Source organism: Acipenser ruthenus, unplaced genomic scaffold (assembly GCF_902713425.1).
Source record: "Acipenser ruthenus unplaced genomic scaffold, fAciRut3.2 maternal haplotype, whole genome shotgun sequence".
Classification (NCBI taxonomy): domain Eukaryota; kingdom Metazoa; phylum Chordata; class Actinopteri; order Acipenseriformes; family Acipenseridae; genus Acipenser; species Acipenser ruthenus.
This window is the reverse complement of record NW_026708141.1, coordinates 99,613-123,135: the sequence shown is the minus strand read 5'-3', so window position 1 is coordinate 123,135 and position 23,523 is coordinate 99,613. Positions and strand designations below refer to the sequence as shown.

The 23,523-nt window shown below is 38.4% G+C and overlaps 1 long non-coding RNA gene across 1 annotated transcript; it reads right to left on the bottom strand.

Moving 5' to 3' along the window:
- Nucleotides 1-1,301: 1,301 nt before the first annotated feature.
- Nucleotides 1,302-4,156, bottom strand: LOC117402794 (uncharacterized). Its single transcript, XR_009323717.1, has 2 exons — nucleotides 3,962-4,156; nucleotides 1,302-2,981 (listed from the first exon to the last, which is right to left on the bottom strand). It is a non-coding gene; the product is annotated as an uncharacterized LOC117402794 (long non-coding RNA).
- Between the last annotated feature and the right edge of the window lie 19,367 nt (nucleotides 4,157-23,523).

The window sequence follows — 23,523 nt, the reverse complement described above, 5'->3', positions numbered from 1 at the left end:
TTAAATGTTCCAGAAGTACAAAGAATATTTCAAATTAGTCCACTTTATCATGTTAACTGCGTCTATTGCTGTGCAAATTTGTGTAATTACTTTACTGTTGCTGCCTTAATGTAGATATGTCATAAATACTTATCTCAGTGCTGGCATAACACTGTGTACCTTATGAGTTCAAGTATCAGCAGGATGTTTAAGCTTTTGATGAGAATGTGGCAAGTTTCCAAGTTGCACTGCTATGGTGGTTGTCCTTCTTAAAGATCAGGAAGGCAGTTGTTCCCCGGGGGTAGGAAAACTATGTACAACCTGATTACGCAGTATGCATTCCCATACGGGTTCAGCCAGCACATGTCTGCAAACCAGGGCAGGTAGTGACAGGCAGTCCCCGAAGGAGGATGTTGAAAAGATTATTATCTTACAGTGTGACTACATGCAATATATGTTTGCAATAATAATGAGATTAAACCAGATGATTTAAAATACACAAATGTTGTCAAGCTAGTATTTTACTGTAAACTAAATACAGGTTAATATGGATTACAGTAGCATTGCACCACTCACATAGGTACTGAGAAATGTAGAATATATAAGTAAAAACATTACTACTCATATAAATCTTGCTGCTGGAAATTCCACCAGGCTACTACACACTGAAAGTGCATTTTAAGGTACAGTATTTAGTTATTCAAGTGTGCATTTAGGGTTACCAGCTTTTCAGAGTGACACCTTAAAATAGCAACATATAATCTATTGTCACCTAAACAAAACACATTCCAACATTTTTTTTATCTTAATATTAGTATGTTTTTCATACAATAGCAAATCCGGAACGATTGATCAACTGTACTGTTTCCGACTGAGATAAAAAATGAAGACTGAAATGCAAGTTTTCTGGTATCCCCAAGTAAGTGTGCACTCTAGTTCAGAAAGAGCTCCTGTCGCTCATCTATAGTCTTTAAGTGAAGTTTTTTTTAGCTACTGTTTGTGATCTGCAGACACATTCTTTAATGTATGTGATGTTTCTGACAAATATAGTGGGATTAATGACACAGACCAATATTTGCTTGTAGACCTCTAAAGGGTAACACCAAGCACAAAGTACTCAGTTGCATACAATCATACTGTAAGTAGATCCAAGAAGCAATCATGCTACCTACTAAAGATATGCTACAATTGCAAATAATTCACAATTAAATCATTGAATTAGCCTTCCAGCAAACCCCCCCCCCCAAAAAAAAAATATCTATATGCCTCCTCCACACTGTAAAATGATAACTGCATTTTAAAAAGGTGGAAACAGAGCCTAATTGTATTGTACTGGGCAATGTTCTTATGCTGCACATTCATTACAAAAAGAATGAATGCCAAGAAATTGCTCAATTTTTATTTACTTAAAAACTCTGGCACAGTCTGTAAGGGCGTTGAAACTAAACACAAGCTAATTGTGTGACTCATAGACCTTTTAGGTGTACTCCAGGGATTTCAGCAAGACATCCTGTTTGCACAGAAAAGTGTGGAATTTGCTTGATTGTTGTTAACTGTTTCATCACTCCTGCTGGCCTATTTTCAGAGTAAAAAAAAAAAACATATGTATGTTACATTTTTTGCAGGAAATACAGAGGGGCCATTATACTGTAGATAAAGATACAAGTTACAATGTATTTCCAGGCTTGGCCTACTGCTACTTTCTAAATAGGAAGAAAATAGCGCCAAGTTTACTACATTTTACAGTGCAAACATTATTAACCAGGACACAAACCCAGCACTGTCCAAACTTTAACTGCACCATAATGAATAATTCAAATTCAAAATGTCATGCAGGAATGCACCACACACTATTGCAGATCTAATTCAGACATTTTTCAACATAAATTAAGGCCACTACATTTTAAAACTTGAACTGTTACCTTCCAAACCTATTTTTACATCAGGGAGGGTTTTGAAAATGTACCATGTGGCACACCTCCCACTGCAGTAAGTAATAGAAGCATTGTCTGTTTAATCTGCTTGTTGCTACAGTTCCTTCGTTCAGCACAGCCCCATACCTAACATGTCCAAGGGATTTCAGTATACCTTGGGAAATTCCAGATATAAAGGGATTTTCCTTTAAAACCATCTCAGATTACTCCTTCCGGATCCAGCTTGAAAACAAAGTTTTTGATCTTAGTACTTTCTGCATTTGTGCTTGGAATGGAAAGTAATCTTTAATGGTAAATTATTTACATACCTTCTGTTTTTTAAGTTATATGTACTGTGAGACGATTGTACAACAAAAGTAGATACAGATAAGCAACACCAGCAATTCACTTGTCATCATAATGAAAAAGGAAAATTATAATTATGCAGAAATATGCTGTATTCTGTATGTGCAGACAATATTCACCATTGGGTTATTGATAAACTTGGAATACATTTACTGTATTTTTTATGTTCTGTCAAGGGCTCACTTGTGCACTAAAATATATGCTGCAGGGTCCCACAATCGTCAAATTGTACAGTAAATTATAAGTCCTTGGTAAATCTGTACATGTTTGCATTCTTCCATAGTTCTGCCTTCTGTGTACTCCACTCCAATAGTTTCTAATTTTAGCTGTGTGCTCTTTTTGTTCATATTTTCGTTGTTTTTGTACACTGATAACAATGACAATGAAAAAAGGGTTAATATTTACAACGTGCACTTGTGGGGTAATAACATTCTTAGAAATATGCATGCACCTCGTGTATACCTCTGCTGGAAAAAAAAACTAAAGAGTGAATCTGGTCACTGGTCACTTTAAAGTCTAAACAGTTTAATCTGTAACTTTCCATTCTGCTTTCTTCTTTCACTTTCATCCACATGTTACATCCTGCTGCCCCCAGCCTTTTTCATTCTAACTGTAGTATTTAAATACAAGTTTTACTCAAGACTTTCTTACCTATCTACTTAGGTTGATGGAATTCCCCTTCTTTTATCCCTCACTTGTTAGGATCTTTCCTCAGTAGATATCCTGTGAGACACAAAATAAATAATAATAATATTAATTCCTATATTTAATTTTTTTGTTTGTTTTAATCCAGATGTTGTACTGTTTTGGACAGTGGTTTAGTATTGAAGTTTTAATAATATACTGTAGCATATTTTTACAACTTTTTTGGCGTTAATAACAGACTGATTAACTTTTAAATCTGGCCTTCTGGCTGACAATTGGTTCTTCATTATCTGTGCTGAAAGTACACTTGAAAGTCTTGTCATCAGTATATGTATGTAAATAATGTACAAACATATCCAATGTCAAGGGTATAATTATAACATTACAGAAGTCAGTCGGGTGCCATGATAGAGAATGCCACCGTGACCAAACCCCACAGTATGTAGAAAAGCATCTCATAACAAATGACCATGAATCACTTCTGCAAGAACAGTGGTTCCCAAAATAAATCAGAACTCTGAAAAGGTAGGCCTACAAGTAGACCTATGTGAAATAACTCCTTGTAATACGTTAATTCCTGTGTAAAGTTGAATACATTTCTTACTAATGCTATCCCAGATAAAACCTTCACACAATCAGAAAGAAGTCATGCAACAGCACGTACTGTACTAAGACAGCAAGTTTATTCGCAATTGGATAAGCTGTCCTTGGGATACAAAAAAAAATGTTTCATACAAATGGATAGAATGAACAGATGTATTTGTTATTGATGTGTACAACAACTCCACACTTAAAAACAGAAGCATTGGCATAATGTGAATCTAAATTTACAGCACCACAACCAGAACAGTTGTGTCAGACAAAACAATAACTGTAGCAAATTAATGTTCCATTATCCAGTTTTGTATTTCTAAATAGGAATACACTGTGTGGAGACTAATATAATTTCTGTCTGAAAAAAGCAGCTTAGTAAGAGCCAACAGAAACCATATCCCCCAAACCCCTCCCCCCCCCCCCCCCCCTCCTCTTCAAACAACCACTGACTTTTATAAACACACATGTTTCAACTAAGGAACCTGAAGGCCAGTCTGTCCTGATTTCCCAGCTACAGAGCCCAGACATGAGGCCCTACCGGGGAGGCGAGTGTTGAAGAAAACTACAAAAATAAAAAAATTCAACAAAATCCAAAGACCGTATTTCTGTTCTCATGTGTTTATGTTTAGACCCTCTGGGTATGTGTAGACAGCATTTACTTTTTCTTTACACAGGAAGGCGGTACAGATGTTCCCGAAATGAGGCCTCTCATTTCCGTGTTTTCCCTCCCACCCATGTGAGCCTGCCCAGGCTTGCCAGGCATCACTAATACTGCTGCTTTGTTTTTCCTGAAACCAGCTCCAGCAGGAGGGTCATTTGCGGGCCAGCTCTAAATGAGAAATACTTGGCCCAGTGCCTTGGCATCCAGACAAATCCACCCTTTTGAAAAGATTACTGTGCTACGGCCTCCAAACAACTGTGAACCCATCAGCTCTGCCAGATCTGCTGACTGAAGCGTAATGCTGAATGGCTGCGGCTTGGGAGCATGTTTACTCTGGCTTTTTCAAAAAGTTTCCCTCATTTTAGTTTTTTTTTTTTCATTTTATTTTCGAAGTTCGTAGACTACAGATATTGCTGCCAAAAAGACCTAACAAGATTTTTCCATCCACTGAAACTGTGATATATTCCAGCTCAACTTTCCACTTGCCCTGCAGTTTGTTTTTGTTCCTTGGTACATTTAATGAATGATCAATTGATACAGCTAAGAAACATCTAGGCTGGTGGGTCTAACTGCAAACCTCTGAAAGGTTGTTGGTGCCCCATGTAAACCAAATGACATGGTTTTAAATTGGTACAACCCGTCAGGGGTCGCGAAAGCACTTTTTTTCAGGAATCCAGTGATAAAGGAATTTGCCAAAAGCCCTTCGTCAAATTGAGATGAACGGGCATGGGATATGCATCAAACTTGCAGATGCTGTTTACCTGTCGGTAGTCAACACAGAAGCATATGGTGCCGTCCAGTTTAACCACCAGCACGATTGGACTGCACCACTCACTCTGTGATGGCTCAATTACCTCCTGACGGCTTTCTGGAACCTGAGACGCTCACCCTTGACCTTGGCTGAGTTTGTATTTTTTGTTCGATGAGGTCAGTTCATCCCAGTCAGTCCAAAAAAACCCCTTTGAAGTGTTGTAACAACTGGAAAAGATCATCTCTCTGTGCAGTTGTTTTTTTAATACCTACCCCAGGCCAGTTACATTTTCTCCAATGCAGAACCGTGATGCCCTGTGTTTGTGTATTGCTGTTGGTCTGAGGCCATGGCTCAGTTTCAATAGACACCACTCAGGAGTATACCCAAGTCCTTAAATCATCATGGGAATATATTTTAAAGAGACAGTCCACAATTATGTAATATAACATAGGGCTTTGCCTTTAGTTATTATAAATATATATTAAATAAATGAAACAACACGTTACAATACCATACTTCTATGGAAGCTCATTAGCACCACAAAGAAAACAATATTTATTGCATTATTACGAGATAATATTGCGTAATTGTGCAATAATTATTGTGTTATTTCGCAATTATATTGCGTTATTACGAAATAGTTTTCATTTTCGATAAGATGTCACAGCAGAAGTGAAGTGCAGCTGAACAGTGAGAAACTGTGAAATATCTCTATTGCAGTTCCTTACATGTGAAAACATTTGATTTATAAACGTATATTACAGATTTTTTTTAAAAACTTCACTAATATATAATATTGTTACTGCAGTAATTTAATACACATTTTCATTTAGACCATTTCATGATCACATGGCTTTCAACTTTTTGTGTGACTGGACCCCTAGAGACAAAAAAGCAGAAGCAGGTCCCGCATCCTTGCAACTTTGGGCAAAGTGTGCGGGTGGGGCCTATACAATTAATACTTTGTACAAGTTTATCATTAAATACAATCATACAACCCATTTTAAAGCAAAATCAAAGGCTGAATGGGAATAGTGGCATGAGTAGTGTGAGTTTATTGTGAAATAATGCAATCATTATTGCGAAATAACGCAATAAATTCAGCAAAGTGGTGGTTCAGACAGGGAACTCACTTTTAATCGTAAACATCAAGCATGTAGGCTGCTTGCATGTCATATTTCCGCATTTAGCTATACCGGTAAAGCAGCTTCCGGTCACTGCAAATTACATGTTGTTTGCTGCAGCTACCGCTCAATCTTTCAAACTTTATTTTGCCAGCGAGTTCAAATTTATCAAAACGAGTGCTCTCTCATTACTTGGTCACTTTTTTGCCATACGTATTATTCCTCAATGTAGCTCATATAGACCCAGGTTATTTGATTTAGCAAAGTCTGTGGATTCTCTCCAATCACAGATTAAAGTTTTGGTCTCTGCTTTGTAACCATTGGAACAGCATGATACCTCTCCTTCTATGCAATTTTGCACTGACGAGGCTCCCCCTATCGGTTTCGGTGGGTACTACCAAGGTCAGTGGTTTGCAGAATGCTGGCCTCACAAATGAATAAATATTCAGTCGACAGCTAAATCTACAGCTCTTGTTGAGCTCTACCCTATCATTGTGGCTTGTTCAATTTGTGGCTACTCGTGAAAAAGGAAACAATTTGTAGTTCATTGCGATAATGAGGCTACCGTCCATATAATTAACAAAGGTCGATCAACGATTCCAGTAATTATGAAATTAATGAGACATCTCACTTGGCTATGTCTTACTGCAAATGTCACCGCCAGCCCAGTGGGCCTACCTTGCCCCAAGTTCAACGCCTTGATCCTAAATTAAATCCTTCATTTTCTCATTTAATCCATTCAGCGAAATTATATATGAGGTCAGGATTGGCAGAGTCTACCCAGAGCACTTGTTGTTGTAAAGTAAAAGAAAGAAAAGCACAAGCACACAGATGTTTGAATATACTGCCAAAATTTCATAAGTGTAAAAATTATTCGTTTAGTTTGCAGCTAGACACACAACATGGATTTTTTTAAATATGGGGTCCTTGGTCTTTCTTTTAAAAAATAAACCTTGAACAGCAACGATATAACCACAGCATCAGGTCTTAGCAGTTTTTCTGTATATTTTAAAACAAACACAAAACATTTCACAATGAAAAGACAAATAACATTTTAATAGTCTCCTCTGAATCGACTATGTATAGAAAGCTCAATAAGAAATACTACTATACTACTACGACTACTAATAATAATAATAAACGTGAAAAACTATAAATACATAACTGATAAGATATGTTGTATTATACCCTTCCCTGCTTAAAAGGCTGGTGTCCCAATGACCAAACAAAAAAAATATTCTTGAATAAATTCCCACTATCGGCAACTATAGTATACTTAACTTTAGACTTAGTCTCTGTATCACTTGGACCACACCCCTAAGTTCACTCGGATGGATTGTCTCACTTCTGGCTCTCGCTGTTCATTGTTCCTTCGATCTTCGGGGTCTTGATCTGCACCTGCTGGGTAAAACAACCCCAACAGAGTCGAGGTTGTACAGATACAGGGGCTCTAATAAGTTGTCCAGAAACTTGGGATGAAAGGACAAGGACGCAGCAAATTACAGTGAAGAACCCTTTCTGGACCCTCTCCTTGCCCTGAAATTACAGTGAAGAACCCTTTCTGGACCTTCCCCTTGCCCTGGTTTAATTACATAGACTGGTAATTAAGCATCAGGTTGACACACAATTATATATGAAATCGGTTCCCATCGTTTGATCAAGTTAGCAAGGCCTTTCACTCTCTTGTCTTTCACCATTCTCCAAGCAACAGAGGGGATTCTTGAGCCTTCTGGTCATAAATCTTATTCTGGTGTGCCTTCACCTCTTCTGTCTACTTCCCTGCTTGTTCATAGGCATATCTGAGCCATCCATGGTGGCGCTGTACCCACTTGTCAGTTGATGCGTAACTTGGCTCTTCTGGTACACCCATCATCGGCCATGTCTCCCGAACATTAATTAAAACTGTAGTTAAGTATAACCTGTAGTTCTGTGGACAGAGTTATTGGCAGCAGTGTGGAGTAGTGGTTAGGGCTCTGGACTCTTGACCGGAGGGACGTGGGTTCAATCCCAGGTGGGGGACACTGCTGCTGTACCCTTGAGCAAGGTACTTTACCTAGATTGCTCCAGTAAAAACCCAACTGTATAAATGGGTAATTGTATGAAAAAAAAAGTGTAAAAAATAATGTAATTGTATGTAAAAATAATGTGATATCTTGTAATAATTGTAAGTTGCTCTGGATAAGGGTGTCTGCTAAGAAATAAATAATAATAATAATAATAATAATAATAATATTGTAAATGTATATCATCTCTTGCAGGTGTTCAGGCCATCTGCTCTGTTTCTCTGCTCCCAGCTTTCCTAAAAGACTTAAAAATTAAATCTTTCACAAATGCCGTTTTCAGCTAGATGATATGGGGTGGGGTGGCTTTTCACTATCCCGTATAGTAGACAGAGTTCCTGCAATAAACTGGCTTCAAAATAAGGTCCCTGGTCAGAATGGAGGTGGTAGGGGCAACCAAAAGGTTGAATTGTTTGCTGCCACAGTATTCGAGCAGTGGCAGCTGACCATGTGGATTTTGTAAAATTATCAATTATGGCAGTACATTAGAGTAAGTCCTCTGGCTACAAGTTCGAGAGATGCTGTAATTTTGATAGGCACCAATGGGGCATTAGCAGGGCATGTTGGGGCATTTTGCAAAACACAAGGCCTACAGGCTGCATACCAATTCAAAATGTCACTAGCCCTACCAGGCTAATAAAACCAGCTATGTACAAAGGCCATAGTTTTGTCTGCTCCCTAGTGTCCAGCTTTTTCATGGTAGAGCTCCGAAATTCAATCACGGTCGGCTGTGGGAGTTACTAACTGGAGTTCTAACCAGCACATCTTCCGTTAACACAAGCCGGTTCCACTATCACGGCATATCCAAGGCCTCCTTGGACTTGTTAGCACGCTCATTTGCACTAGGTGGCTGTCCTGTACTTACAAAATACAAAACCCTCTTCAGTCCAGGGTCTCCTTCCTGCAAACTTTTCCACTGGGTCAGTCCTGCCAGGCAAGAGTGAATTAATTTTCTTCAGACGCAGACTGGAGGCCCTCACTTAATCCACGAGACCCGCACACATGGCCTGGACTCCAGAAGCTTGAACGTCATGGAATGCTGGCACTTCCAGTCCATCCTGATCTGCCCTCTGGCCTGGTTCAGTGGTCCCAGCTGATAAATGAGATAGAGCATCTGCACCTTTATTAACATCGCCGATACTTTATCTCAAACTGGTAATTGTCCAGCCATGCTGCCCACCGCTGCTCCAGACTGCCCAGCTTAGCTGTCTGTAAATGGACAGGAGGCTTATTGCTTGTATGTACTAAAGGGCATGTACTATGATAAATACTCTGATAACTTTTCAGTAACCACCCAATTAAGGGCAACAAATTCAAATTAAAAACTATAGTTACTGTGATTTTGGCTTGTATAAGCAATTACTCATTCTTGTCCTCCTTGCACCTGAGTCAAGACTGCTCCTAAATCCTGGTTACTGGCATTTGTGTACAATATAAAAGGCAAATTAAAATCAGCAAATGCTACAACTAGGGCACTTTTCAGGCCTTCCTTGAGTCTGGAAAAGGCTTTTTCACACTCATCATTCCATTCCCTTAATCTGTATCTGTACTGCACTGTACTGCAGGGGGTAGTGTAGACGCTCTACTGGAGACAGATTGCCAGTCAGCTGGTTGCAAAGGGAGGCCGGGGACGGGCTGACCGAGAATCCCTGATTGGCTGGGGGACAAAAGGGACTCAGCAAAAGGGAACCGTGCTACACACCCTAGTTCTTTGTCCTTCTTTGCATGCAAGCAAGACTATTTATTATACACCACTAAAAGAACTACAGTACAGTAACATAGTAAGAAATTATTAGTTGAACTTATTATTTACAAAAGTCTTATCAGACAGTAAGTTAAACGTAGTAATCTAAATGTAGTGATCAAAACTATTTAATAATAATTAAAAAAAAAACTACAATGAATTTACTGAGGCAAGCGTAGGCAAAACAGAGAAATGCTGCCTTTTTTAATAAATATAAATAATTGTGATTGTGGGGTGGAATAAACAGCACTACACTATGCTAAAGAAATACCACATGGAGTGACTGCAAGCTCTAAACACAGGCAGTCACAGAGCTGCCATAACTGTATTAAAAAACCAAACAAAAAAATGTTTTTTTTTAAATCGAATAAACACTTTTCTAAAATCCCAACCCTCAGTGTTTTTTCCTCTTTCACACAGCCTGCAGTGCTGCTCCTAACTGGAGCCTAGTGCTGCAACCGTGCATGGTACACGGAGACAATCGTCTTGCTAAGCTGTTTACAAAAATATTCAATTATATTTTCACAACGTTTAAAAAAACTTCAAAATTCCTACCCCCTCTAAAACAAATATTTTATTTAAATTATGACAACACAAGTGCTTTTTCTTGACACAGTGAAACAAATTTAAGCACAATTCCACTTTACTTTTCCCTATACAGCCTTCTCGAATCGAATGAACTGAAGCTCTGACTCTGTACCCTTCTTCCCCACACCGATTGGCTGCCAGTGTCACGGACCGCAGAGGGAAGCGTGGTTGAAATGAGAGACCAATTCTCATTGATTTCAAACACTTTGTTTGCAACGAATACTGCCTAATATTCATGAAAATGAGACGCTATTCTGCCATTACTAATATTAGGAAGAAGACCATTATTCGTGCATATAGGAGGCTGTGTGGTCCAGTGGTTAAAGAAAAGGGCTTGTAACCAGGAGGTCCCCGGTTCAAATCCCACCTCAGCCACTGACTCATTGTGTGACCCTGAGCAAGTCACAACCTCCTTGTACTCCGTCTTTCGGGTGAGACGTAGTTGTAAGTGACTCTGCAGCTGATGCATAGTTCACACACCATAGTCTTTGTAAGTCGCCTTGGATAAAGGCGTCTGCTAAATAAACAAATAATAATAATAATAATAATATCCTAATACAAATTTGTATTCGGGAACACCCCTAATATATATATATATATATATATATATATATACAGTGCCTTGCGAAAGTATTCGGCCCCCTTGAACTTTGCGATCTTTTGCCACATTTCAGGCTTCAAACATAAAGATATGAAACTGTAATTTTTGTGAAGAATCAACAACAAGTGGGACACAATCATGAAGTGGAACGAAATTTATTGGATATTTCAAACGTTTTAAACAAATAAAAAACTGAAAAATTGGGCGTGCAAAATTATTCAGCCCCTTTACTTTCAGTGCAGCAAACTCTCTCCAGAAGTTCAGTGAGGATCTCTGAATGATCCAATGTTGACCCAAATGACTAATGATGATAAATAGAATCCACCGTGTGTAATCAAGTCTCCGTATAAATGCACCTGCACTGTGATAGTCTCAGAGGTCCGTTTAAAGCGCAGAGAGCATCATGAAGAACAAGGAACACACCAGGCAGGTCCGAGATACTGTTGTGGAGAAGTTTAAAGCCGGATTTGGATACAAAAAGATTTCCCAAGCTTTAAACATCCCAAGGAGCACTGTGCAAGCGATAATATTGAAATGGAAGGAGTATCAGACCACTGCAAATCTACCAAGACCTGGCCGTCCCTCTAAACTTTCAGCTCATACAAGGAGAAGACTGATCAGAGATGCAGCCAAGAGGCCCATGATCACTCTGGATGAACTGCAGAGATCTACAGCTGAGGTGGGAGACTCTGTCCATAGGACAACAATCAGTCGTATACTGCACAAATCTGCCTTTATGGAAGAGTGGCAAGAAGAAAGCCATTTCTTAAAGATATCCATAAAAAGTGTCGTTTACAGTTTGCCACAAGCCACTTGGGAGACACACCAAACATGTGGAAGAAGGTGCTCTGGTCAGATGAAACCAAAATCGAACTTTTTGGCAACAATGCAAAACGTTATGTTTGGTGTAAAAGCAACACAGCTCATCACCCTGAACACACCATCCCCACTGTCAAACATGGTGGTGGCAGCATCATGGTTTGGGCCTGCTTTTCTTCAGCAGGGACAGGGAAGATGGATAAAAATGATGGGAAGATGGATGGAGCCAAATACAGGACCATTCTGGAAGAAAACCTGATGGAGTCTGCAAAAGACCTGAGACTGGGACGGAGATTTGTCTTCCAACAAGACAATGATCCAAAACATAAAGCAAAATCTACAATGGAATGGTTCACAAATAAACATATCCAGGTGTTAGAATGGCCAAGTCAAAGTCCAGACCTGAATCCAATCGAGAATCTGTGGAAAGAACTGAAAACTGCTGTTCACAAATGCTCTCCATCCAACCTCACTGAGCTCGAGCTGTTTTGCAAGGAGGAATGGGCAAAAATTTCAGTCTCTCGATGTGCAAAACTGATAGAGACATACCCCAAGCGACTTACAGCTGTAATCGCAGCAAAAGGTGGCGCTACAAAGTATTAACTTAAGGGGGCTGAATAATTTTGCACGCCCAATTTTTCAGTTTTTTATTTGTTAAAAAAGTTTGAAATATCCAATAAATTTCGTTCCACTTTATGATTGTGTCCCACTTGTTGTTGATTCTTCACAAAAAATTACAGTTTCATATCTTTATGTTTGAAGCCTGAAATGTGGCAAAAGATCGCAAAGTTCAAGGGGGCCGAATACTTTCGCAAGGCACTGTATATATATATATATATATACAGTTGTAGTCAAAAGTTTACATACCCTAATGGAAATTTATCATTTCTAGAAATTTCTCAAAAGCAAATAATTATAGGAAAAATCTTTTGTAGCAAAAGTTTTGCTTTTGTGGATGAGTAAAAACAGGTAAAATAAATAGATGTCTAGAATTATCTATTTCAGCATTTTATTTTTTGAAAAACTCCAAAACTGATGCTTTAGTTTAAGTCAGCCTTACATTTGTGCAAAACTTGCACTTGCACATAAACAAACCTGTTACCATACTCTTTTTTTACTGTGGTTTATAAAAGTCACTTATTTTAAACTGCGTCAAGCCTTTTACAAGTTAAACAAATCCACCCGTTCCATCAAGGTAAGCCATTTGTTTTTATCCATTAGAATGTCTCCCATTGTCCTTCGATTAACAGTATATGCCTCACTTAGGCGAAAAAACATTTGCGATGTCTTGCTGACTTGCTTTCTTATTTTCAGATGCATACATGCAGATTTTTTTCTTTTACTCTTGTGTTAAATGTAGGGTTGACTCACTATTTTGTACTTTCAGCTTTGGGAGCAGGGGTGTTGATGACATTGGTATGAACGTTCAGTTAACAATGAATTAGGAAAGTGAGTCAAAGGTTAACTGTATAACTTTGTTGTTTTAATTGACCATGATTATTTCACTGGTGCTACAATGAGGGAAACTACAATGCTTATATTTACGTTTGCTTGGCTGGGGAAGTTGTCGGGTGGTGGATAGCGGGGTGGCGATATAACGGGTAAAAATAGCACTGTTTTTATATTGGTGACATTTGTTCAGAGAGAATAGCTGGTGGTATGCAAGGGTGGCGTTATAAAGGGGGGCGGTATAACGCGGGACAACTGTATTAGGATATTGGTCAATGAGCTTTTGGCATGATTCTTTAGTGATTTTTGGCCATTCTTCAAAGCAATTCATTCAAATTCATTCAAACTTCTCTTGTGCACAGCCTCCTTCGACTCATACCAAAGATTCTCAACCATATTTAGATTGGGACTTTGACTAGGCCATTCAAGAACCTTGATTTTATTCTTCTTTAACCATTCTGAAGTAGATTTTGATGTGTACTTTGGATAGTTCAGATGATTGGCCAATATCTTTAGTGGTATGCTATGGAAGCCATTTTACCATGTATTGGAACTAAATTTCCTGTGCCATTAGAGGAAAAACAACCTCCATGCTTGAAAGTAGGCATGGTGTTCTTTTCTTTGTAGGCCTCACCAGACTTTCTCCAAATGTAACGACTATCAGCGTGACCAAATAGCTTGATTTTTGTTTCATCACTCCACAAAACCTTTGACCAGAACTCATATCCATCATTCAAATGTCGTTTTGCAAACTTTAAGCGATTGTCCTTGTGACATTTTCTTAAGAGTGGCTTTTTCCTTGGCCTGCGACCATTGAGAACTTCACCATGCAATACTCGACCTATGGTTGAAACGGAAACCCCAGTTCCACTTGCAGTCAATTCACTTTGAAAATCTTTGGCAGTCAATCTCGGATTGTTAACCTTCCTCACAATTCTTTTACTTGTTCTTGTGAAAGAACCTTCTTTCTTCCAGACCGAGGGAGCGTGTGACAGTACAATGAGTCTTGTACTTCCTGATAATAGAAATAATAGTTGAAATTGGGATACTCAAATGCTTGGAAATCTTCTTGTATCCTTCTCCAGCTTTATGACAATAAATAATGTTCTGCCTAAGGTCTTCAGATAGCTCTTTACTTCTTCCCATATTGACTTATTGGTAATGACAGCAATCATCCTATGCTTAACCCTTTTATGTTCACCTACAATCTAGCATTTTCTAGACTTTTCTAGAATTAGGTTCTGCATTATCATATTTCAATTTCTAGCACCTTGTAAACAATACTATCATAGCATCAAAGGGTATCAATACTTTTGAATTAGGATTTTTGGAGTTTTCCAAAACATTGCTGAAATAAATAAGTGTAGACTGCTATTTCTTGTAACTTTTTTCCTCATCCACAAAAGCAAACTCTTTGCTACAAAAGATTTGTCCTAAAACTCTTTGTTTTCAAGAAATTTCTAGAAATTATACATTTCTATTAGGGCCTGTAAACGTTTGACTACAACTGTATATATATATATATATATATATATATATATATATATATATATATATATATATATATATATATATATACACACAATATCGAGGTGTGGGGATTATATTGCACATATTCCTCACTCTGACACCTTTATTTACTAAATACCTTGATATCTCTGACTAGATAATCGTCTCCTCAAAAGATTTTAATGGTCAATTTATCTTTCATATTACAAGTAAAATAGTACCCCAACATCATCCCCTTTTTCTTGGTAAGCAGTACAACTGGGGAGTTTGTTGCCAGATAATCTCACTCAGACTACTTGCTCACTAAATATCTTGGTATCCCTTAATAGATAACTGTCTTGCTCATTAAAATATTTTGCATATTTTTCGAAAGAGGAGATGATTCCGGAATACCAAAATATTTAGTAAGGGTCTGTGAAAAAATGGGCAAGATAATCCATACCCCTAGACATATCTTTGTGCTGAAGATTGTGTTTCATTCTAACTGGTGAATGACCCATGTGTGTGCATACTGAAACTACTCTCTGCCATGAGCACAGAATACAGTATCGCCTGGTATTCAAGGTTGCAAAATAGACTTACAGGATTTCAGGCTTTTTTGGGAGGACAAAACACCCTGCATTGTCTACGAAAAAGATTTCAAACAGAATAAAAGGGAAATTTCTGGCCCATTATTCAGAAAGCAGTATTCAAGAAGATATAATGATCAAAGTTGGAAAAAAAAGAAAGGAGAGGGGAGAGAAGTATAAAAACAAGAAAAGAATTTAGAAAAGAAAGACAAGTGTGTGGGTATCTACAAATCCTTGGCTCTCAAGGCAGTGGGACTCAGTGCTGTTCCCACAGATGCTGACAATGTGTTGCTTTGGCAGCCATAACAAAGAGCTCAGTGTGGGATACCACGATGCAGTGCAGCTTGGAGCCGACTCCTCAGTATTGAAACCAGATGCAGCTGTGTCCTGTGACCCTGCTTTCAGCCGGCTGGCAGATAGCCAGAGACACAGTCACATAATCCTGCCTTTCTGTCAGCCAGAAATTACACAGGCACACATTATAAGAATGAAGCCTTTTTTATTTTTGTCTTAACGTACATCCTTCTCCTGCCTGTTTCATAAAAATATGCACCACATAAGAAACAACAAAAAAAATGAAGAAATGCAAGTGTGAGTCGTCTACAAATCGAAACAAAAATGGTTTCGATTAGCAAATGTGTATTTGTGTAATGTGTAATTATTAGTGCAATGTGCATTATCAATGTAACAAGGGACGCAGAGAACATAAGCAATTCTCTCTTAACTTACAACCAATACTTTCAATTACATTTCTTGGACCATACACTGCTGTAAACTTTACAATCTGTAGATGGATATCCAAAATGGATAAACTTTTGTACAATTACAGTTCTTTTGTTTTTCAAATCAATCTGTGAAGCTTTTTCAAAGTAGAAATTAAGATTTGGATAATGCTATGTACACAAGAACATTGGTTCATATTAATTGGAAGAAAATGAGTTAAATGGAACTAGATCATGCCTGCCATCTTTCACAATGCACAGAGCACATATTAAGTTGTCTGTGTAAGGTAATGGCTGCTTGAGAAAGGTGATTGGCTGTCATGACCTAGCACTACAGGTGTATGGGATTCAGATTTGGAAATAGGTCAATTCTGAAAAGGACAGGACCCAAAATAAGAGGACAGGGTCAAGAGAAAGAAAATGTGGTAAAACCTGTCAGACATGTTTTTGGTCAGACATGCATTTTTACACTGTGCCCTCCTGCTTTTGATACAACCAAATTCTGATTGACCACACCACTTCAAACTTGACTCAGCTCGTCAAATCTGAATCGTGCACACCACTGGCTACACCTATAGGTAGTATTCCTGTACTAGTCTACTATGATATTGGTACTAAAATTCCTCCGGTTCATCTTATTACAAAATCAGAGGTATACTGTAGTGTTTGTGCCTTTGGGTGGTTGAACATGTTTTTGTTTTGTTTTTGTATTTTCACTAATTTGTGACTCTCTCTAGTCTGACCATGTGTGCCCAACTGGTTTATTGTGTTCCTTGGAAGTCTTGTTTTACTAAAGAAAAATAGTCCCTGCCAAATATGAGGTAAGCATCTTTGGCTTAGAGGGTTCCAGTGTGAAACATAGCTAGGAAGGCAAGTCTTTTTTTATATCAGATCCAGCAGTCTGCCATAATTCAGTTCAGTGACACTAATATCTTTAGCCTACTGTCAACTTAGGCTATTAGAACAATGTATCTGTGTTACTTTCTTGTCAGTTCTGGTTTCTTCTAAAAGAGTCAGTCTTTGGCATTCAAGAAATCTTAATGCTCACACTGGTGTACTGGAAACAGTAATATAACCAGTTATGAGTTTTTCCTAATTCTTCAGTTAAGCCTTGAGGAGCTATTGTTATTGTGACGTGGTGACCTAGAGAGTACATACCTGCTCCAGGTTGAAACTAAGAAGATCAATGTTTTGCTGTTGTTGCTTGATTTATCTGTCAGAAGCGATACATAACTGGGATATCTCTGTGTGGATCACCTGGTAAAGACATGGCAGGGGGTGTGTATGACAAGTGCAAAAGTCAGGGGAGTGCAGGTTTGTGTTCTGCTTGTGCCATGTTGTTTGGGTGGCCCTGATGCTCCTATAGGTTGGCAAGCACCTGGTGAGCTCAAGCAGACACCTGCTGGGCTGGCCTTTGTCGTCCAGGGGACTGGTACATTGTGTCATGCTGTGCTCTACATATAGTTGCTTCAGGGTACACTGGAATTACCACATTCTGCACAGTAGATGCCCCTGATTTAGCAAAAAAAAAAAAGCTGTTCTTTATTGCCATAACACCATTTGTATTTAGAAATATGTACATTCATTAAACAGTTCAGGCATATGTGACTGCAGTGTTTCATTATATTCATAAACAATAATTATTTGTATACTTCCAGCCTTTGCAATCAATACCTTAATAGTTTAAGATTTATATGGAAACTGATTTGGAACATGGCTTCATTAACGTTAGTGCTGTAGTGATTTGTATGAAACATTTTTTAAATACATAGGCCTATACCTCATACTTTGTAATTTCTGGAACTAATTTAGTCCAAAGTATTTTACATTAGACTATGAATGTAATCATTTGCTAGTGTCTTTCAGAATTTGTGTATGTTTCAAACCCCACACAAGAAGAAAAACAATACATGAATTATGGGTTTCATGCTATTTAAGGAAACAGTTTTTGCTTGTCAGAAATTTCCAGAGCTGCATTAACGTATAAAGCCGGTATAGATCATTCTGTCTGTACTCTGTACAGTCACTTTGGAGGTCCTAAAATGTTTTCAGTTTGAATGTACACTTATTATTATTTTGTTATCGGTCTTCCGAATATCTGTGTATATGCTTCAAATCCGACACACAAAGAAAAGGTACATTTAAAAAGGTTAAATTATCTGGAAAAAATTACTAAACACAGGTATGAAATGTGGGCTTTATGTTATTTAGCAAAACATTTTTATTTTTTAGAAACTTTTGATATTTTAATCAGCACTAAAGTTTATGAAGCCAGCAGCAGGTGTGTAGAGGCAAAACAAAGTACTGAGCTGTCCTAAATATCAATACTGGTACAGTAGAACCTCATTTTAATAATGGCGAATGGAACTGCAAATCTTTCCCCTGGAACTGTTTTTCTTTCACAACTAGAAGAGGTTTCTGCACAGTCACATATACAAGAACCATCTCAGTATGACACTTACCTGAACCTGATTAGCACTACCGACGATGTGCAACTCAATTACAATAAGTACAGATTCCATTAACTTATTTAATCCTAGAACAATGATTTTTGTCATGAAAGGTTTACATACCCCAATGTATGTAAATTTCCATGCATTGGGAGATGTAAACTTTTGACAACTGAATGTAGTGTACAATTTATTAAATGATAGATTTCAGTTTCAAAGTATATTTAAAAAAGGTTGACACCCCCAGAATTATGTGAATTAAACTATTTGAAGTTAGTGTTTTTACTTAAATTAAATAATTATCATAATACTTTATAACATTGCACTATATAATTTAATTGATTGTCTTTATATCATAATTTGTTCATCACTGTCTTCTCTGTATTTGTTCAAACAGGACTTTAGCTGACACTCAGTTATCAGCAAGGGAAATGTTGTTACAGCTAGCTTAAAAAATACAGCCCAGTGTATTTCCAAGTTCAACATCAACCGTGTCAATGTTTTGGACGGAGCTTTGAGAGGGTTTCAAAGACCTACATACTGTTCAAACAACAGGATGTCTGTGAAGTTCTCAGATGCCACAGGAAACTTGGAAGAGGCAGTGGGTTTAGGAGGTCCCCACAGAGAATTCCTGCATTTGTTAATGCATATCCTTGAGAAGTCACCCATGTTTGAAGGAGCTAAGGGAGAAAAATGTATCCTTTGATTCAAAAGTTGTATTATGTCTTAATTATTAAAATATGCTGATTATGGTAATGTGGGGGAAATTAATTGAAGCAGAACTTTTTTGTTCAGGATTTCTTAAGTCTGGGTCACACGTTTAACATATGTTTCCCTTGATTCCTTGTCTAGGGCGTAACCAAACTAGTGGTAAACAGGCCCACACAACAGATAACCCCTAAATGCCTTTTGATTATGCTGTTGTTTTAAAATAGCATACTGGAACATGCAGAAGCTGAACTGTGGTGTACAGACCAGAGACTGTTTTGCTTGGATGCAAAATTTTGTTGTGCAATGTTTTTAACTGCCTTGCTCTAGCAGGCTATCCTTCATATGTGAAAATTGTATTGTAAATTCTTTCAGCTGTGAGGAAGGATATGTACTATGAAGCTGGGAGGATAACAGTCGTGTGTATGGTGCATGGAGGGCCAGCGCCAGGGTTTTTTTTCTCTTACCCTGTTTGATTGCCTTGTCAGTGGCCCAGAAACAGCTAAGATGTTGCTGATTTCAAATTATTTGAAAAAATAAAAAGGTGAATCATGTACAATATGGAAAATGTATGTATTTGTAACATGGCATTAATTACTATGTACCTATAAAAGGAAGCCTCCTATAGTTTTCCCCTTACGTTTTTTCTTGAGTTTAAAGCTGTTACACAAAGCAGCTTAACATATTTTTATGCAACCAGAATAAAGAACCTAAATTGTATTTATCTTTCTGACCTTGCCAAAAGAAATCTCAATGTATTGAAATCTTGATAATGAATTTCAAAATGTGTGAAAAACTTTAATATATATTATCTACTGATCTTACGACTGCACATGGGGATGTATTTTATTTTTATTGTAGTTATTTGTCTCAGATTTCAGATTCCACCTCCTTCCAGGATCTTCAAGCATGTACTGAATGTGTTGACTACCTGATGAATGCAGGCTGCCTCAGGCCAACTAGACAGTTAGGCGAGAAAGACATCCTGGTTCAGGATGTGTTGATGTTTCAAGTTGTGAATCGTGTCCGTGGACCATTTGAAAGGTTTTTGATCACTTAAATTTAGTATAATTATTTTATGTTTAATGCAGTGAGTGGAACTGAAGGTTAAATAGCTTTGTGCAAAATTCATTTTCCTTGGAAATGTATAGCTCCTGTAAAGTCTTGTTTTCTTGGTCAACTACTTACTACTTCACTATTTCTACTCAGGCTGCTGATTTAAAAACAAAATATAATTGCATAAAATGGTAATGAATTGCTGTTTTTTTTTTCCAAAGCAAAACTGTGCCTGTTCTCACTACTGTAGTTTATCACAATTTCAATGTTCATTTATAAGGATTTTTCATAACCATGCATTTTCTAACTAATTATTCACGATTCTGGGGTGAGTTTATATGGTAGTAAATAGTGTTTGGTATATAGTATATGGTAGTAAGTATTTGTTTTCCCCCTGTGCAGGTTTAAGGATGGTATGGAAACACTTGGACTTTTAGAGAAGGTAAAACTTTACCCAGAATCATTCCATCCTCTACTCTGTTATAAACCCTCTAAACTCACTGCTGACATCTTAGATGACCTCTTCCACCTCAAATTATCTACAGCTGGAAGTAACAGAAAACTTGTGGATAGCAGAGTGGTGTCGTTTTGGAGAGATTTCTTACAAGATGCTGAAGGCAAGTTGCGCATTCTTTTTCATATATATATTTATTCAGGAAAGCCATATGAGCTACTCTTAGCTCATTTACAATGGTGTCCTGATGAGAACAGCATCAGGTTACAGTAAATACAGTAATACTGAATATATATATATATATATATATATATATATATATATATATATATATTTCTTAGCAGACACCCTTATCCAGGGCGACTTACAATTGTTACAAGATATCACATTATTTTTACATACAATTATCCATTTATACAGTTGGATTTTTACTGGAGCAATTTAGGTAAGTACCTTGCTCAAGGGTACAGCAGCAGTGTCCCCCACCTGGGATTAAACCCACAACCCTTCGGTCAAGAGTCCAGAGCCCTAACCACTACTCCACACTGCTACCTGTAAATCTCACGTTATGGTCTGTCATCCTGTTTTCTTTTTATAGAATAGCAATGAACTGCAAAGGCTTAGTAAGGTGCTACTTAAGCTAAAAATAAGAAGGCACTAAGATCAGCTACTGTAAGGTACCCACCACTGTACAAATGGCCAGAAGATGCAGGTTTTTTCTTCTCCAGAAGGGAGCACTCAATCAAAGCTAGAAAGCATTCTTGCTTTTGCAATTGGGTCCAATGCAGGTCCACCAGTTGGATTTTGTCCAGAACCATCATTAGAGCTCCTTCATCTATAAGATGTTACATTCACTCCAGCTAGGTTTCCCATTGCAAACACCTGTGTGAACTGTCTGCATTTGCCTCTTCTTGAAAAATATGAAGATTTTGAGCCAACATGGACTTTTTTGCAACACTCAAGGCTTTGGAATGGAATAGTGGAGTCTGTGATTTGTCAAAAGAAATATTAGGAATATGCAGATAACATGAATTGTTGTTAAAGTATTCATATAGCTTTTTGGTCTAGAATAGACATACACAATGCAGAAAACAATTTTCGACAGTGTTCGAGTTTTGTAAGAAATGTTAAGTTTGATAAAAGGCTTGGACCAAATAAAAACTTTGACACACGCACTAATCGCAAATTACAAACCTGGTGCCAATAACATATTTTTTGTTTGTCAGAAGGTTATTCCCTCTACCCCAGAGGGAACCCCCTGCCATTAATACTGCTGGGTTTGTAATTTGCTATTAGGCCTAAATCACACTTTAAATTTAAATTATACAGGGTCATTCTGTGTCAAATGAATTTTTTGAAAAATGTCACCCATACGTCTCAGATTTGGATGAAAATCTGCACAAAGTAACTCTGAACTCCTAATAGTTCCTGAGATATGACTGTTTACACCTAGGGGAGTACCAACCCTTTACTGGTCAGCCGATGAAATGAAAAAACACCCACAGTGCTTTTTAAAAGCTAATAACTTTTGAAATAAGTATGTTAGAGCTACCAAATGTCAGACTCTAAAAAGCACATCAGTACATGTGGCAATGCGCCCCGCCCCTGTGTGCATTTGTGTGTTGTATGTATGCGTGCGTGTGTAAATGTTGGTGTATAGTCATTGGTACACGGGATATAAACGGGTCTGTGTTTCACGTATATTTAAAAAGTGTAGATTTGTATGTAGGCACGAGGAGGGCACAAATCACTTCACGTGCTGGTTAAATGTAATATGTGAGCACGGGGTTGCACAGAATTAATTCACGTGCTGGGATTCAAGTGAATAATTAATTAGTAATTGAATCCCAGCACAACAGTATAAATAGGCACATTTTTAGTCAGTCAGGGTTAGGTGTTCAGTGAGTGGAGAACGGGATTGGAGACGGAGGTAATAATAATAATAAGAAGAAGAATAGTTAAGTGTTTTCACTCACCGTGTTTGTTTGTCTCCGTGCACCGTTTGTCTGTGTAGTCCGTTTTGTTTGTCTATTTATTTTGGCGTGTAGTGCCGTGTCCAGTGTTTTTGTCTGTTCCAACCTTTTATTTTCTGTTCTGTTTATTAAATGCTGAACGCGATCACGCGTTCAGCCTCACCAAAACCCCATCTCTCTGTCGTTTGTGTTCCTGTTTCTGGTCTGACGCCACCCACTCCGGCCGTCTTTGTGACACGTGGTGTCCTGCGTGGGATCGACAGCGCCTCCAGGACTCAGGCCAGAGCAGGAACCGCAGTTTTGGATTAAAAAAAAAAAAATGGCAGAAGACGCCATCAAAGTGCGGGACTGGATGCTGGAAAATGCTGGGCTGGAGGCCCAGTCTATACCAGTAGTCGTCCAGTTCCTGCAGTTTATGGATAGGGAACGATGGGAGGCTTATGCAAGGGAACAGACCGTAAGCACCTGGGAGGAAGGTGTGGGTTTGGTCCTCAGCTACCTGGAGGCAATTATAAGTGGAACAGCAGCCCAGGTAGCAGTCCCACCAGCAGAGGAAGAATGCCTGCTGTCCCCGTCTCCACCAGCAGAGGAAGAATGCCTGCTGGTTTTGCGTCCACAGCCCGAGCGGGAGGAGCCTGAGTGTCCACAGCCCAAGCGGGAGGAGCCAGAACGTCCTACGCCTGAGTGGGAGGAGCCCGAATGTCCTACGCCTGAGTGGGAGGAGCCCGAACGTCCTACGCCTGAGTGGGAGGAGCCCGAACGTCCTACGCCTGAGTGGGGGGAGCCCG